Source organism: Eleginops maclovinus, chromosome 19, assembly GCF_036324505.1.
Source record: "Eleginops maclovinus isolate JMC-PN-2008 ecotype Puerto Natales chromosome 19, JC_Emac_rtc_rv5, whole genome shotgun sequence".
In the NCBI taxonomy this organism is placed as follows: domain Eukaryota; kingdom Metazoa; phylum Chordata; class Actinopteri; order Perciformes; family Eleginopidae; genus Eleginops; species Eleginops maclovinus.
Window position 1 is genome coordinate 8380046 of NC_086367.1, and position 19579 is coordinate 8399624.

The 19579-nt window shown below is 43.2% G+C and overlaps 1 protein-coding gene across 1 annotated transcript in view; it reads right to left on the reverse strand.

Moving 5' to 3' along the window:
* myt1lb (myelin transcription factor 1-like, b) overlaps positions 1–14587 on the reverse strand; it is an 88288-nt gene extending 73701 nt beyond the window's left edge. Inside the window, exon 1 of the mRNA XM_063908043.1 lies at positions 14353–14587. The gene's annotated coding sequence lies outside the window, so the exon portion shown is untranslated. The remainder of the gene's footprint in view (positions 1–14352) is intronic.
* Positions 14588–19579: the final 4992 nt, after the last annotated feature.

A 19579-nucleotide genomic window follows, 5' to 3' on the forward strand; every position in this document is an offset into this window, starting at 1 on the left:
ATATTGACTGGTGACTAATATCCATATTTGATCATGAGGCCACTGTCACCAGACGCTACCGCAGTATTTACTACATCTATTTCTGTTCACATGCGATACAGTATAATGAATGTCACATTGCCATTTCATAATGAGGAGCAGGTTCTCCAGAACTGAAAGACCTGCATCTCAAGGGATGATGCATCACAATGTCTGAGGTGTTCCTTCTTGGCAGACAACGTCTTTCCAAACAAGATGCCCAGAGCCCTGTCTTCAGATGCTTAGTCATCAAGCCAACTTCCTGCTAATACTCCCCCCATCTCTTTCTCGGCTCTTTGTGGCTTCAGGAAGATGTTTGCTGGATTGAAAAAGACTGTCTCCTCTCCTTTCTCACTTCCCTTTCTGTCTCTCTCCCATTCTTGTCTCAACAGGAGAGCCAGGGAGCGTTTGACTGGCTCCTCTCAACCAAAGGCTGCACTGCGCGCTTGCTCCGCAGTCAAGGACAACTCTAATAGAGGACGAACAAAAGAAAGGGAGTGAGGGAGGTGTGGAAAGAGAGACCTATGGAGAGAAATAAGCACACTGTGGTGCAAGGGTCTTTGAAATTATACATATTGTATGATAATAATAGTGAGTAATTCCTTTTTTCAGTGGCGCTGACTTTTGCCCCTCACCACTATCCACAGGTGGGGAGTGAGAGAAAGGAACATTTCAATCCATCCCTATTTTGCATATCACACAGCTCAATAAAAAGCTTTCAAACAGCGACTTGCCACGTTTTCCCCTGGGCGATGAGCACGTACAGAGCTGTATACAGTATATTCTTTAAACTGAATATATGTAAGGTCAGTCTTTGTGTCTGCAGTCTTTCTGGGGGGTCATACATGTCATTGTTCCCTTTGTATATTCAGATTTTTCATCCTGTGTATTGCACATACTTTTTGAAATGTTTGTTGCATTTTCTGGCATTTAATAGCCTGTCTTTCACCGAGTATCCTGTTGTTACCGATTGTTTCATGAGAACATTCCATTCCATCTTAAAATATTGCACTCTCTTTGTAACATGTCTTCTTTATAGTATTTAAATTCTATATGACATCCCTTTAAAAATAATAGAGTAAACTGTGTGTGTTCCTTCCTTTCTTTCTTCTTTCAGCCACCTCAGTGTGTGTTTGTGTTTACAGTCACTCCCACATAAAGCACAGATTTTGCTATGAGCACATTTAAATGCCTCTGCAGCTAGATAGCTAATCCCTGTTGTGGATTGGCCCAGTTAGTGGTTCCCAGCTTTTGGAAGGGAATACTAAACTGGGGATGAGGTATGGAGGGGGGTGTGGGTATCTCTCTATTTATAATGGTAAACCCAGCCCATGCTCTGCTCTGCTGATAGATGTTATCTGTGTCAGCCTTTGTTTCTTCCCCTCTCCTCCTTCTTCTCCCCTCCTGTTCCCGATGTTTCTCCCTACACAGTGTGTCCTGTGCTTTCTCTCTCTCATTCTTATTCCCTGTCTTTTCCCTTGTTCTCTCCTGCTTCTCACTCCTCCTTCCTCTTTCTATCCGGTGCCCAGATGCAGAGAAGGCAGCTGTGTTGTGTTTTAAAGGGTGCCTGGTTGAGACCACTGTGCCTGGCATCTGTTGTTGGCAACAAAAGTGATAACCAACCCCCACTATAGGCATCCATCTCTGTCGCTCTCTCCTACTCTCTCTTGCCATCTCTCTGCCTTTTAATCCTCTGAAATGAGATGAAAGACAACTGCAGTCCTTTTAGGGAGGAAAGGGTTAACCAGCAACCCAGCTCCTCATCCAGCAAGCTCACTAATAACCACCAATTATTGAACTATACATCAGTGTACAAGAGAAGAACGGAAGACTATAAAAGGCCCTCTCTATTTTAGTCGGAGCTTGTAAGCCCAGACTCACAATGCTAGCTAGCCGGTAAACTAGTTTCTCGACTAGAATAGTCCAAATGAGGTCCCTACAGATTTCTGATGCTAATGACATGATGCAGAAATCTCCTGATCAAGCTCACAAGCTAAATGTGTCTGGTGGCTGTCTGGCAGCCCATCTTATAACTGTCAACAAAGAGAATGACAATATAGCCAGCTAGCTAGGGATCTCATTTAAGCCAGCTAATCAAACATAGCCGTGCTTTGAGCTAAGGTGGAGCCCTCCTGAGACCAAAGCTTTGGAGACGAGCGCATCATGTGACTCTGCCAGGAAAGATGCACCCAAACATGGGGGATGAGGGAGACGCAGGCAGGCTGTGGGAGCCGGGGCTGTAATTAGGTGCCCGGAGCTTGACGCCCACACGCCTCGAATGAGACGCCATCCATCCATCCCTCCCTCCCTCCCTCCCCTCTGCAAATAGGCTCCCAGGCGCCTGGGCTGCAGCACACAGCCACATACAGGTACACATACACAGACAGTATAGTTTGTATCATCAAGCACACAAGAAGAACTCTCTCACACAAACACACAGGATATAACTAATGCAATCATACAGAAACAATTAACAACACATACAGCTGCACAGCTGACAGCATATACACAGAAACACACTTATCTTTGGATCATGAAGTGAGTGCGTTAGAGGAATGGAGATTGGCAGAATTGAGCAGTAGACATAGTTTCAGGCTTAAGTGGACCCCTTAGACTGTGAAAATGTATGCTGCTGTACAACCACCGATTTATGGAATAGAACAGCTCACAGATTGCACCAAATGTGTTTTTTTATTATGACGAGCTCAGCCAAAACACAAAAATACATGCCAATTTAATTTCCACCGTGGACCAAAAATAGCAACCAAAAATCAATCCCGAGCACAGTATAGAAAAAAAGCTAGCTATCTCAACTGCAGAGCCTGTCTCCACATCTCCCCTGGTCCATGAGAGCAGAACACACTGGTGCGCTGGCTTTTGACCACGGCAATTTTAATCAGTCTTTTTCACACTTCATTGGGAATTCATCGCCGCCTTCTCCCTTCAAACATTGTTTGGGAGAGTTATCAGCGGCAGGCAGCATATCCGGTAATTATACATGCAAGGTAACGCTGGGAGCTGGGCTGAATATTTCAGCCAAATGCATGTGCTGCTGAGAGGCACTGGAGGGTACAGCTGCTTCATAACGCTCGGGCTGCGGCGGCCATGATTGAAGAATGGTGTCTGAGAGTCACATCCAGAAAGTAGTCATTTTCTACATGAGGTGTGAAGTGGGCTGAAACATTACGTTTGAAACAACGCGATTTGCATTACAATCAGCCAATTTGGAAAAGGTGTTGTCCTTTAATGTAAATCCTTTCTGTGAATTAAAGCAAGTGACTGAGCTACAGATACGAGCGCAGTGTGTGAATGTTTCAGCACATTGCACATTTCAATGTGTTGCACAGGCATGGTGCAAAAACTACTAGAGACTAGATCACTAAAAATGATGATGGTTCAATGTGTTTGTTTACTCTGTGAGTAAGAGGCCAGCTGTTAATAGAGTCTGAACACACACACACACACACACACACACACACACACACACACACACACACACACACACACACACACACACACACACACACACACACACACACACACACACACACACACACACACACACACACACACACACACACACACACACACACACACACACACACACACACACACACACACACACACACACACACACACACACACACAGCCAGACAAAAACCACAAAGACGCACACACAGAAACCACCAGTAAGACACTGGAGGGTCCTCTGGGGAAAAAAGCAGCGGGGGCATAACAATGACTCATCCAAACGGTCACGGAACACACAAACACACACACACACACACGCACACACCCTGCCATGGCACCCAGGCTGTCAGATAGCATCAGCACCCAGCCTATGGAGTACTGTTGACAGGTGTGGCCCGCAAGTCACACACACACACACACACACACACACACACACACACACACACACACACACACACACACACACACACACACACACACACACACACACACACACACACACACACACACACACACACACACACACACACACACACACACACACACACACACACACACACACACACACACACACACACACACACACACACACACACACACACACACACACACACACGTCCCCCAACCCCTCGCCTGACAGCAAACCACATGTGATAATGTACCCCACTCTGCAACTTGCTGTCCGTGTGTGTGTGTGTTTGCGAAAGACCGAGGGATAAGTGAGAGGCTGTATGTTTGCATGTGTGTGTCCCTGTATTGTGTAAGTGCTGGTGTTGGTGGGTTTATCTGCATGCTTTTAGTACTGTGATGTGAGCCACTGTGTGCCTGTATATGGGAGTGCCACTGTAGCTGTGAATACTGTGTAGGGAGGCATGGAGACAGCGGCAGCATTGCAGTGAGATCAATAGAATAAAACAGAGCCTGACTAAGTATTCCTCTATTGTGTGTGGGCTGTACAGTATAGAACCATATGCCTCTATGTTTGATGTGTGATTACCTATTTATTTACAGTGGAAATGTTCTTTTTGGGTGGACAGCTGGTACAGTAGAGACACTGGCGTCTAAACATGCATTTATAAACATCTAAACTATGGGTTCAGCATATGTGTGTAGGGGAGAAGCAGATCAAAGTGAATGTGTATCCGTGTATGAACATTTCAGAAGTGAGCACGCCAAATCAAACTTGCCGCTGTCTACAGGTACCTAGCTCTGTAGGTTACCAAATTATCAGAAATGATGGCATGGTTAGCAATGCAGCACACACACTGCCTTGAGCAACAAACCAAAAAACCTGTACACTGCATGTCGTGCAAAGGCTGTTTTCTACCTGATCATTGCTCAACCCTGATGAGAGGGCCATGTTCGGAGTGTATTCCTATTGTTTTAGGAGTACGCAAGCACGTGCAATGCATACAAGTAAGAGAGCAGATGGACAAACACACTTGCACAGGCACACAAAAACAATAGCCACCCACACCGCGTCCCTCAGAACACACACACCCACAGACGTATACAACCCACTCTCTTGCCTCAGAGCAGTCTAGTCCAGTTACTACAAAGCCCACCAAGAGCTCTTTGCAGATCAAATAATCATGCCTTCCATCTGTTTCCATTTCTCTACATTAGCTTTGTGAAGGCGCCCTACAGACCCCGTTAAGAAGCGCCGCAGCCATGGGTAAAATAATGATTCCTCTCTCAACTCCCTACTCCTCATTATCTCCATCCAAAGCCCATTCAATGACAGGGAGTAGATTCGGGCCAATTGCATGTAGGGTCCTTATACTGTTATGCGGTCTTCCTGTGATTTTGTGCAAGGCTTGCAATGTACAGTATGGTGCTTTAATAGGCTTTGTAGACCATATAAACAAGCATTTTGATGTTGCTAATATATGAAATATGGATCACAGTATAGGCTGTCTGAATATGTTGCCATGAATTCTTTTGGAATCCCTTTGTTTTTGCCCTGCTACATTTGCAGTGTGACTTTGTTTACATTGCAATTATCTCATTTTATATTCTGGACTGAAAACATACTGTACAACAACCACCAAGACAGACTGAACACAGACATAATGCACAAACTGGGCTGAAAAATGAACCGGTGAGATGCATAATACCCCTGTCTTCTTCATACAATGCGGTGGGAAGCTGATGTACTTAGGAAGGGGGGGAATGTTTGGTCCCTGTTATGCAAGATGGAAATGGGTTTGCCACGCTTTGCTGTAGCCAAGCTATTTTGGAACGGCTCACATCAGAAAACGCTGGGCCGAGCAGGAAAATTAGGTCATTTACAAGAGCAGGGCAGCGCCTTCTTTTGGGGAAGCGAGCTGCGGTGAGGGCTAAGACTAAAGATCCAAATGTGTAGTGCTTTTTATTCAGGATAAGGGCACAGAAATTTGAGTAAAATGAACAAAATCATGAGCTCAACACAGGCAAAGAAAAAAAAAAAGGTTTTCAGAGACCTGGCAATGACCTGAATACAATGCAGCAATGGAAGAGAAGCCAGGATTGGGCTCTGAGTGCAGAGCTCCACATTCCTCCTGCATTCTGTAGCAGATCACACTACACTGTGACTTTCTTGTCTGTATGCAGAGCCCGATGCTGACACAGAGGGTCTGATTTATTATTCATGGGACTGTGGGGTGCAATTGGTGAGGAGGAATGAGAAACGATGGCATCCTCCTTGTTAACAGTAAATATGTGATTCATCCGCCTCGTTAACTGCTGAACTGAAATCAAGAAGTGATGGCAAAACTTACAACCCCCCCACAGTTATATTTGAACTAATCATCCACTAAGAGGGAAAGTCCTGTTACAGAGATTAGGATACAGATGAAACAGAGAGCCAGAAGCAGAGCAAACCGACAGACTTGGAGACACACAACATGCCGGGGAGAAAGACAGGGGCTGGGGCTGGAGAGAGAATGTGTGCAGCAACACAAAGAGGGAGACGGGCTATGATAAAGGAAATGGCACAGAGAGTGGAGGAAGGACAGACAGGGAGAGGGTACATGAGGAGAGACAGAGCGACTACAACTGTGTGTGTGTGTGCGTGTGTGTGTGTGTGTGTATGTGTGTGTGTGTGTGTGTGTGTGTGTGTGTGTGTGTGTGTGTGTGTGTGTGTGTGTGTGTGTGTGTGTGTGTGTGTGTGTGTGTGTGTGTGTGTGTTGTGTGTTGTGTTTGGGGGAGTTAGTAGGAAGGCCCAGAGGTGCCTTGTCAGCGGTTTCAGGGTGTCTGAGGACGCCTCTAGGTAGCAGGTGAATATGCCCTAGTTTAAAGAGTGGCGACTCTGTCTGCTAACACACACTCAGACTAACGTACACACAAAAACACACATGCACAGGAGACGTGCAAAAAATACTTGATGCATAGTGTCCATCTATTGTCCTCCTCACATTTCAAATTCAACACTGCAGACCCTAAGTCCTTGTCACCTTACCTAGGCAAAGCACAGGTACAGTACACAGCAGTGCACAGCCCTCCTCTTTTATTATTCTTTCAAGCAAGGTGTTACTAAGTGCAAAGAAAGTCCACTTGAATCTCAATCTCTACATGTAGCCATTCCACTGTCTGTTGAATTCCAACACAGAGAAATGTTGTCAGTAATTTATAGAATAAAAAAATTAAAATAAGAATAATCATTTAACTCAAAGACATACCTATAAATAGTCAAACCGGAGACACTGATAATGCTGAAGTGGTCTCTTCATTTATTCATGTAAATAACAGGCTTTACAATGCATCTCCATCTTCAAAAACCCTCAAGACTTTAAACTCTCTGCTTCTGGCAATTCCCCAAAACAAGCAATAAACTACATCCCTCACACACAAAGAGTGCATTCTCTCGGTGTGTCATGGATTTACAGACAACTGATCTTCTTTGTCAGAATTATTTGACTACTTCGGAGCTACAGAAAACCGAACAGGAAAAAAAAACTGATTGATTCAAATTAAATGCACATGACAAAAAGACGGATTATCTGACCTAAAAATGGCCTCTCCGATTCAAAAGCTCATTCTGACAACTCTTGAAAAGGAATCGCATCAAAAATGCGTGTGCGCAGACTGCTGTCTGGCACAGTCCGTCTGCATCTGAGTTAGATTTTCCGAGCTAGTCAAAGCAAGCCATACGCACTAAGTGATCAAAAGTGAATCCAAATCATTGTTCCCCAAACAATAGTCATATGTTCGCGAACCAAAGTTATTGATTGGCACTGTGTTTCCCTGGGAATTTGAGTGGAAGTGTATGTGTGTCAATATTTATGCATCAATGTCTGTTTGTGTTTCAACTGTTGCCTCGCCTTGCATGTTTGCATACATGTGTACACATATCCCTGCCTGCATTGGCGCATTTGCCTGTTACCCCATATTTGTGTGTGTGTTTGTGTGTGTGCGATCGTTGAACTGTCAGTCCTAAAGAGGGGCTATGCTGCTGTCATGCAATGACACCTCTTATTTGCTGCTGTCCTGTGAAGCGAAGCTGAAGGCAGAGGTCAGGCCACCCTCACAGAGACGCTGCGACTCAGAGCACATCATGTCTGCCTGCCTACCTCCCCACGCTGTAGAATAGGCATCAGCTCGTCACGCACACATGCGTAAAACACACATTTATCTGCATACACACACATCCAGATTTGTGCTTGCCTGATCTTCACACATCAGCCGTGTTTATTTGATTTTACTAGAATTATTTTGCAACCTTCTTCAATCCTAGCTATTCAGTTAGAACACAGAAATAGCTGTACAGAAAATAGCAGGATCACTGTCTACAACAGGCTTGGAGTCCTGATTGAAATACATGCCTGATACCATGCCCTCTTTAGTCAGCAGAGCATACAGATCGGGATTTCTATCCATTCTGTCCTGCACATCAGTGCTTCTATGGAAAAGAGAAACTAGGATGAAGCCTGTATCTATGGAGAGCAGTAATACGTCCGCTGAAAGCCTCGCTGCATTCAGCAGTCCTCTCTTCTCCCCACACCTCTAACCTCCCCTCTCCTTGCTCCTGTAGGCCGTCCATTCGTCTCGGCTGGTGTCACATGCCATCATCAATTACCCATTAGACAGTGTAATATTCCCCCAATATTGCCGGCGTGTGACTGGGAGATTTTAGAGTGATCAAAACCGACAAATCTGATTTACAGAGCTAGCATAAATAAGGAGATTGTGCCCTCCCTGATTGCCCTGTTGAATAATGGATGCGTGTTTGGTAATCATTTTCCAATATCGCTCCACTTTCCCCTAGTCTGGTTTAGCAGTCTTCTTTTTATTTCATTTTTTGTTTTCTATTTTTCACGTTTCTTTTCTCTCCTTACCGTTTCTCTCTTTCGATTATTTTTTTCCCAGTTGATTTGTATTCCTTTATTTTTGCCTACCTTCCTGTAATAGCCCTCTGCAATATGCTGGAGTCCTGTGAAACACTGATTGAAAAATGTACATAATCTAAGAGACAAAGTGTTTGTCTCAAAGTATCCGAGGACTCTTGACTTTCAGTGGTGACACTACAGTGAAAGCGTCACTACTGAGGAGGCGGGTGTTGTTGTGATGAAACATTTGGTTTTCTGATTCATCTTGTCATTGTTAAGAAACAAAAAGATAATTAACGGGTGCCAATATTATAGTTTATTCATTTTCAAATGTTTATGCAAAATAAAAATGATGAACTACATAATATATTTGACTTGGGGTGAAGCTTAGATGTGTTTTGCTACATGCAAACATAACCCTACAACTAATGTTTGTTTTTTTGTCGAAGACATCCCTAAATAACTCTGACAGTGAGTAAGGACATTTCTGTTTGCCATGGTAAATGATAAAAATGCATGCTAAGAGAAATGTAATGAGTCCTGCCCACCTGTATACATTTAGTGAATATCAGGCACATCATTAAGCATCATGTCAACTTTCAGCTACAGCTTACTGAATGTCAGGTTTAGCTTTATAAACTTGCTAGAGTTATAATCTATGATGTTTCTTCCTCCCTGTTGGTGTGTGGGGACACGTGTATCAGGGGACTCAATGTAGAAACATTACTTTAAGACATTTAGCAGGGGGCATAAAAGATTGACTTGCCAGCATGCGTACTGTTTTTTCTATCATGGTTTGCATACACAAACATCATTTTGTACTAAATGTAGTCCTAAAACTAATTGTAATGGCATGACAACAACACAAGCAGTCTCAAGGTCAGTGCTTTGATGATATCCTAGCAGCGCACTAAACAGCTGCTCCTGTGCTCTTTGTAATATTCTTCAAGGCACAGTTGTGCCTCTAATGGGAAAAGGCCAAACCAGGTTATGAAAATCCTTATTTACAGCTAGCCGCCTGGCTGTGTGAAGTAGGTCACAGCAGCTCCTGAAATGGAGCAAACCTCGCTCACATAGTTTATACTTTTCTTTTGAATGTTTGCTGCCTTACAAAGGCACCTGAGGGGAAAGCACAGACACACTGTTTTTGACTCCTCCTTAGCAAGAGCGTCTTGACCCTAATGTTAAAAATGCCCCCTGTGGGAAAGTCCAGCTTTTACCTGACAAAGCAGATACATAGACTGCAAAGCCTGTAAATATCAGGACAGCGGGTTAGTTAGTAATACAATGAGTAACGTTCCAGGAGTTATATCTCCAAAACGTTGACCAGCATGTCCTGTATCTGAAATGGCCTCTAAATTATAACCATGAAGGGATACAGAGCAAACTGCCTAGATCTGGTCAGGATGCCACCTTGCAACAAATGATCGCAATGGCCTACAGCTCAGGCAGGCTTTTTGCTCATCGTCATATGCTTACACATTTGCAACTGATGCAATACGTCTGGCAGTGCTGGATAGGTGTGGGGCCTAAGCGTAGGTGAGCGCTGTCCCCTAGGGTGATGGATGCCTGTAGGAGGCTGTTATGCCACAAGGTGAAAATGTCCATTAATCAGCCTACTTCCTCCATTGCCGTGGCTTTCCCATTACCAACGCACTCCGAGCAGGCTGATTGGTTTTTAATTGGCCTGCCGGCCAGGAGATAGATCATGTTTTCCCCGGGGAAAGGCACCGAAGTGTGTGTGTGTGTGTGTAAGGTGGGGGCCACCCGTGCTATCTCTGGAGGGATGCCCACACTGAAATTCTTTATTTATTCCTATTTTACAAGAGAGAGAATAACTATTTACGTGTTCACAGTAACAGGAAGGCTTGCCACGTGGCTAGTGTTACTGGGATTACATGTTTTTATAAGACATACATTGAAAACATTATTTAAACCGTGTTAATAATAGTCCTGCTACGGATGCTACTTGTATAAAGTGCAGCAGAGTAGCTAATAATATACTTATCATAGTAAGAGAGTAAGGAGAGTTGATGGATTCTGTGTCAAGACATCTTAGTTACTAAATACAGTTGTTTGGGAATGTAATCATTTTAGCAACAGCTGTCAAAAATCCTGAATTTTGGTCTGTGCAATGAATGTATGATAATTGATATCCTGTTGCAGCCAGCGTGGCGAGGATGTATGTGTGAAGGACACAAGAGCAGCTTCATCTCACACTGAGTAGACGTCAGTATTGACATTGTGTCTGCTCAAATAGATCAATCCCCTCTCCGCCCTAGCCTGACCACGTCATTGAGGCTGATTGGAAGAACTCATTGATTCCCTTTGGTGTCTTCTCACTGGCTCACAAGGATTTACATTCACAACACAACCACACAACCATCCTTCTCGCCATCGTCTAAGTAAGAATTAGAAACAATAAAAAATAATATTCAAGAGGAAATATAAAAAATAATCCCATCTGCTGCTTAATTGATTTGTGTCACGCTCTGATTCATCGTTAAGGAGAGAGAGCCGACAAATATACTGCAGGCCAGCCCTTCTGTCGGTGCACCACAGTCTAGCGTCAAGGGCAGGTTATGTTAGAAGGCCAGCCTGTAAGCCTGTCTTAGCCTTCACCACAGGGAGAGAGTGTGATCTGCAGTGTGGTGGGGAGATCTGCTCCTGTTGAGGAACTGGAGGTAGCACCGAGCTACCCCGGAGCTGCATGCAGTACAGCAGAGGCTGCAGCTGGGAGTTATTTTGAGAGACTGCTCACAATTCCAAGGTGAACCATACTTATTAGAAGCACATTTGTTTTAATGTCATGGTAATGTCACAGTGCTCTGTTGTATATATCTTTTTTTATTTTGACAACTCTTCTACAAAGTGTGAAATGCATTTCTTCTGAAACACACAATGTCAGCAGCCGCTTCCTTTTGGCATGCCAGCACGGAGCTTCACACTGAAGGCCAATGAGCTTCACACTATTCTCTCCTGATCCCCCCCTTCATGAGGAAACCCCAAACAATGTATGGGAGATGAGATAGCAGGACAAGTATGCCATCCATCACTGACTATCCACACAAAAAAGTAATCCTGCTTATGGGCTTGGTAATTAAATATCTTTCATATGTAAAAGGTAACCTCATCATCATAACATTTTGCACTGAACCTGATTCACCTCATAATTCAAACCGAGCCATTCTAATAGGTAAATATGTACAGTTAGTAATTAATCAATATATTGTTATTTTTAGTAAATTCCATTTTTAGGGGAGTTCAATATTTGTCAAGGCACTTGTAAAGTTTAGCATGATTGCAGAGTCATGGCTAGTGAATGGCTCAGACATGCTAAGCATAGTGGGTGCATCAGGGATTCAGCCACTCAACATGGAGGCTAATATTAGCGCATGGCTGCCCCCACCCCCCCAACCCGCTCCTGCCGATCGCATGCGGGGGATCCCCAGGAGGCTTTCTGCTGCTCATTCATTAGGCTGCTGAGGAATACGGGACATACAATATCTCCAATGCAACGCTGGAGTAAAGACCCCCAACCCATCCAACCATTAGACTAGGTTTGAAGCTGGATATGTTTTTGAAAAAATCTGCAGTTTTTTCGTCATATATTAATAAAGTAACCGACAAAGATACAGCTGAAATGACTAACAATAACAATACCGGCGGAGAGGCAGCGACAAACTCCCACACGTTGCATCAGTACATTTCTTATGACCTTACAGTCCATATTCAGCATTTCCATCAACACCCAATTTCCTCGCCCCTCCAGCACTGACGAAACTGTTGTGATTATGAGGGGCTGGATTCTTTTACTTTCACATCAGAGAGAGAGGGAACAGAGAATAGATGGGGGGGTTCCCGCAATCTTGGTCACAGTAAGACCCGACTAGCATGCTTTCCCTCTATAATTTAATCACATTCAGCTGTCTCCCTGTCCTCGGCTCGCTCAGCAAAGCAGCACCACTGTGGCACAAACACACACACGCTCTCAGCACACCAAAACCACTCTCGCCCCTGACAAACAAGGCATTTCCTTCGTCTTCCAGCTAAAGGATTGTCCCATAGAACATGACTTCACCTCATGCCAACATGCTTGCTTGACAGAACGCTGTAAAAGACACAGAGCACTGAAGGACAGTGTACTAAATACAAGCGTTTACAGAGAAAACATGAACTATCTGCTGGAAATCATGAGAGGATGGAATGACTATTCACCTGCTTGTCTCATAACAAAATAAGTGTAAAAGACAGAGATCAGACTACAACTATAAAACCATAAGGAGTATGGATAACAACATGGATATAGTGATTACTATGCCCATATCCTGAAGGTTGAAAACTTGTTTAAGAAAACATGTTTGGTATGAGGAACACGCTGTTAAATTCCCAGTATCCTAGATGTCAGCAAACATTGTTACCATTTGTTGACATGAGAAACACTCATTTTGAAACGCTTTGGGCAAGACACAAGTAGATCACTTTGTTTGTCTTGACAGAATGAAACATGTTGCAGCGCATCTGCTTACTTCTGTGTACAGTATATGTCACCCACAGGATGACAGGCAGGCTCACACCACATCGGCATTATATTTTGTTAAACGCAAATCAAAAAAGGATTTGTAAGGTGACAAAGACAGAAAGGACCAGTTCACATGGATTTGGGTGTGCATGTGTGTGATTGTGTGTGCATGCAATACAACCAAAGAGTTGACTATATTTGAATTTCTTTACTCGACCCTGTTCTAACATCTCTCTTTTCTCTACCTCAGCCTCTTCTCCGTCCCTATTTCCACTATCTCTAATTGTTTTCTGGCAGTCATCGTGTCTCCCTTCCCTGGATGCCAAACTGTTTCTCCACTGCCTCCAAAATCTCAAAGTAATAGCAAATAGAACAGGGCAAAACATGAGGGAATGATTTTAGGAAACCTACCCCCTAACACAGGAACAACCAAATAAAATAACAAAAGATATATTTCCATATGATAATAATATAATAATCATAATCAGTCAACAAAATATGGTTGGATTAAATTGTAAAACAAATGTACAATGATAACAACTACCTTACGGAAACGGTCCTTTTCTCTTTCCAACACAGCTGAAGTTTGCAGTACACCGTTATCTACAGCAGGAGCACATCACTGACAGACCAAACTTTTAAACGAGTGCTCACATTCGGCCGCTACTTCTACATGCTTCCTTTTTTGTTCAGTAGATGAAGCAATTCTAGAGTTAAAAACAATGTGACACAAACATAATACTAGCGTTTCCCGAGAAACACAACCAGAGCAATTAACTCACCAAATCACCATCAGAACCATAAAGTTACCATATTAATGCTGAACGACACATCTGAACAACTAGTACCACTAGAACAACAAATCATACTAAGAAAACTGTGTAGAATTCAGAATCATCATTCGATCATCTACCTCAGTTTGAAGCATCTTTTTTGGACATTCAAATGTCTTTGCAACATTATAGAGGTACATTTTATCTTCAAGCAACACAAAGTAAAGACGCGAGATGCTGTAAACAAGTACAAGTCACCTACCAACTGCAGTCTTCTCTTGAAACTTTTTCCTCCTACGCTCCAGAATGCGCTTCCTGTCCTTTTTAGTCTTTCTTTCACTTCTCTCTCGTACTCTTCCCAATTCACTCACTGTGTTCACTGCAAAGTTCTGCTCTCTTCCTGCATGCAAATCATTTTTACGACTTGAAAGATGACTGGGAATGAGGGAAGGAGGGAGAGTAAAAGGGAGAAAGGATGACAGAGGGGTGGAGGAGTAGAGATAATGGTTGGAAGGCAGGCGACCAATGGGCCTGGAGCCTAATGGAAAAAGGGAATCAGGACACACCAATGAGGCGCAGCCTGGAGAGGGAGAGAGAGAGAGAGTGAAAGAGAGAGAGCAGAGGAAACGGGCGAGGGAAGGGGGGATGGCGAGAGCACAGTCGGGAGGAGACGGTGTAACGCAGACCGATTGAGATGCTGAGGGAGAGAGAAAGCACACAGAGAGAGCAGAGAGAGATAGAGAGAGGGAGAGCAGAGCTGTACATAGCGGGTGTGCAAGGTTGGTGGAGAGGCGACCATCCAAAGCGAGATGGATAAAGTGCAGATCAGAGAGGAGAACGGAAAGAAAGAAAAACACAAAGAAAGAGGAGAAGAAAGGCAGAACGGGAAGGAAGAAAGGGTAAAAAGGAAGTGACTTACCTGGGTGCTGCTAGTGGCATCGTTCACACGCTGCCTTGCAGACTCCACACACATGTATGCATGCACCCACCCCGGCGATTCAGGCACACGCCGCGCTGCCGCTGAGACTAACCAAAAGCAAAACAACAAAGGAGAGGACTGCCAAAGCCGACTGGTATACCCTAAAGCAATCGTGCCTGTGCGTTTGAGTGTGTGTGCCTTTGCGTGTCTGTGTGTGTCTCCGTGAAAGTGTGTGAGAGTGCCGGGCAGAAAAGGTGGGAGTGTGTATGAGCATGTGTTTGTGCTGGGATGCGAGAGAGAGATGGTTGAAGGAAGCTGAATGCTCTCTCTCCTTTCTCAGTGCTATAAGCTGAACTGGTTTCCTCCTCTCTCACTGTTTCTTTTTGCCTCTATGTGTATCTCACTCTCTCTGTACACTGTGCATGTATGTCCTCCAACACTCAATACGTTCCCTCTCTCTCCCTTCCTCTCTCTCTGCCTGCTGATGTGCCCTCCCTTCCCCTTCTTCCTCTTATACATTTATTCAGGGCTGCAGACTGTCTGCTCCCAGAGTCAGTTCTTCCCACGGGCCCCGGGTAGAAAAGGGGGGAGGGAGGGAGAGGGAAGAGAGGGAGAATAGAGGAGGGATGGGGGTGATAGTGAGCCATGTGGAACATGTGCAGTGCATTTATTTCAAATGGGAGAGACACAAATATGTGTCTTTAAAAAGGCAAAATGAGCTCCACTCTGGGTCCGGTGCACATTATTTGGTCTGGGATCACTCGGAGAGCTGAGAAACACAGGATGAAAACTTAAAGGAAGTGTCTGGCTGATTGCTGGCTTTCTGTTAATTAACACTTGTTTCCCCTCCATTCCAGGCTTCGAGGCTGGATGAGCACCAGAATTAAGAGCACAGAAGATGAATGACTATTGGAACAGGCTAGCTGTAGCCATGTGTTCAGTGATGAGCACTTCTAATGCACTGCTCCCAAACAGGAGACAATATTTACAATATAATCATGTCCTGAACCATAAAGAGGGTGACATTCACGCGCACTCTTGTGTGAATGAAAATGGAAATAACGACGTGATGATTTCCATATTTACCCAGATATGCAAACGCAGAATGCTAATTTGATCCCTGAGACATCATCATAATTAGATAAAAATTAGGTTCATTTCTTACCGGACAAGAGGTGCTAATGAATTCATTTTCCACCAGTGGGGGGGGGGGGGGGGGGACTCAGCAGAGAAATGCAGCATCCACCCTATAGGTGGAACAGAATATTGGGGACTTCTCATATGCTCATCTGACAGCGCCAAGCACTAACATATTCAAATGAATTCATATTTACACATAAATATTCAGGATAACATTCAAAGACATGGGCCGATGTTTTGCTATTCCAATACATAGAGTGTATATGAGCCACATTGTTTTGATCTTCCCTATAGCAGTAAACAAATGCAATGCCATACAGCAGTATTTTACTGAACCAACAAGCAATGCTCGCTCCAACAATGCTGCCAGGCAATAGAGGAAGGCATGATAAGTACTCTAGTGGGTTGGGACACAGATGCCCTCAGGGTGTTCAATATTAGCTATTTAAAATTCTTATTTGGCTATGCTAATGCCAATCAAGCACAACTAATTTACCACACATTCTCAAACAAATAAACAAAGGGGTAAAATGTGCCTGAATAGGGGAAATGCGGCAATTTGGATATCGTCACACATTAGGAATATAGCCAGAGATGGATGTGTAGGCAGGTATTGTATGTGATACACACATTTATCAGCGTACAACCAGAGGTCTCACTAATACAGCAGAGCAGTGCTGGCTGTAGAAACCTGGACGTGAATAGAATATTCATTTTGTATTTATGTATTAAAAATTGGGTTCCTTAAGTTGAACATTCAAAGGAATCTGTCTGTGGTTGAAATGACTGCAGCACATTCTTTTAAATACATGACATGGGAACTTTGTTATTTTTGTGAGTCTTACAAATGTAATAACATGGGTTTGAATCTAAATTTTACGCATTAAAAACAATAACAACTGGATCTTATTCACAATATAACAGTGAAAAATAGCAAATTTAGGTCTAGAATTGTACAGCTAGATTTGTTTTCAAACCAATGGTTGTTTCTATAAATCAGATAAAAGTAGTTTTTTTACGAGCAAAAGGTTGCGCTCTATTCACCTTTCTTTGACATGGTTTACTTAGAGCTTATACCGTGTAATTTATGTCAATATGATTTAGTTTTCTTTTTTTAAGGAAAATGTAAAACCGTATAACCCTTTATCACAGCTCCCTTTTAGCCCTGTCAACGCCCATTCACAGGTGTAACTAATGACGTTATTTGTGTGTGCAGGTGCCAGGGTCCTGCCATTGTGCCTGTTGGCTCAGAGGGAACTAATTAACGCCATTACTTACACCTGTGCTTTTACATTACAGCTATAACTTGCCATAAACGTCCTCTTTGGTAATGGACATTTTCAATGCTGTTTTTTTTACACAAAATGTGCAAAATAAGCAATTTGACATATGAAAACATTTTAAACGTGTTACTATGCAACTAGCTTACTTAGCTTTATGGTAACTTAGCTAAGCAAAAAACTAGCTTAATCCAGTTTATCACGAAGCAGTCACGAAACACTCTGTCACAAAAAAATAAAGGGAAGCAATATACAGTAAGTGTCAAAAAAGTACAGGTAGAATTGTTAAAAGAACAAAACGATTGTTTGGTCGGAATTATGCAGTTATTGTAGTACTTTTTCTCAAATGTTAATGTTAGCTTATTACTGTAACGCCAACTACCAAAAGTGAATACAACACTTTTATTTTAGGATAAGTTCTACATAAATGTAAGGTGACTTACCAGATATGACGGTATACTCTTTGAGGAGATATGCAGAGCAGAACGTGTTTGGCATTAAATTCCATGTCTTTTTACTGTCATAACTTTCAAAACTATACGGGTACACAAACTCGCAGCTGATCCTCGTTAGTGAAAGGAGGCAATTGTACGGTGGCCCTGAGAGCTCAAGATACTGCAAACAGGTTGGACAGTTCCTGGTGCTGAACCACATGCCAAACAATCACAAAGCACAAGTGTTAAGAGACACAGAGAGATCAACAGCTCAGACAAGGTCTGACATATGCAAGACTGCAAAGCAGAATACAAAGTCCCTTAAAAAATAATATTTTCTAAATAATAGTTTATATTTTGCTTCCAAAACAAAAAATAATAATTAACTGTTATTATATTTCTGTTGGAAAAATAAAATACAGAATATGCTTATGTTTTTATTGCAATTTTGTGTGTATACTGAAAGTATACACACAAAAGTGGGAAATTTAATCAAACTGGGAAATCCACTGTCAAAATGTAACCCCCACTCCATCCAAAACAACTGCACATGATCTCAAAATAAAACTTGTAAAAAGTAAAGTTATTGAGTGTATTAATCAACACAGTCAACATTTTTGCTTGTAAAGTTGCAAATCTTTTCTCAAGTCAAAACATTTCATTTATTAAAATGAAGGTAATCTTCTAAATTTCTGACATAATTACAATGGAGTCTACTTATAACGATTACCATCTTGAATTAAACTCTTCAACCGAAAGGAAAGCACTTGAACTATTGCAGCCCTTTTTTTAATTACAGGCCTTGGTTGTGTAAGGAAGTGCTTTAAAGCTTCCAGTTCATGTATTCAATACATATGCATTCTTTCACTAAATAACACTTTCTCGAGTACTCACAAAAAAGTTTTCAAGGGATCTACTGAAGAATACATACTGTGCACACTTGCTGTATGTAGATCACATACTGTATACATGAGGGCATTTAAAACCACAATACAACTTCCTGTCTGAGTGAGGACGAATTGAGTGAGTGAATAGAGATAAAATGAAAGAAATAAAGGGAAACCCTGAGCTGCAGGGATGGAGGGAGTATGGGCGAGGGCTGTTGTTGATGTTACAGGTATTGGTGCTGCAGAATGGAAGCAAGCTACAGCAGGGAGCCAAAGGAGGAGGAGAAAAAGAGAATCGGTGTGTTTTGGGACTCGGTACTATAGCGTGGGAGAAGGTGAAGGCTTGTTGTTCAGTGGGACTGAGGGAGAGGAGCAGGTGGGGTGAGCGTGAAAGAGAGGAGGACGAAGAGAAAGAGTGATACCTTAAGGGAGCAGGGAGGGATGTATGAGGGAGGAGAGGTTGCATTGCTGGCGTATTGGGAGTAGGAGAGCGGAGGAATAACAAGCTTCAGCCTACTTATGTACAGAATGGTGTCTCTGTGTGTGTGTGTGTGTGTGTGTGTGTGTGTATGTGTGTGTGTGTGTGTGTGTGTGTGTGTGTGTGTGTGTGTGTGTGTGTGTGTGTGTGTGTGTGTGTGAGAGAGAGACAGAGAGAGACTTGTGTCTTTGGAATGGGATGACAAATGTGCCAGACATGAAAGACCAGAGCACATACAAACCCTTAGGGAGCCACTTTACCTGCACGCACGCACGCACACACACACACACACATATGCACACACACACACACACACACACACACACACACACACACACACACACACACACA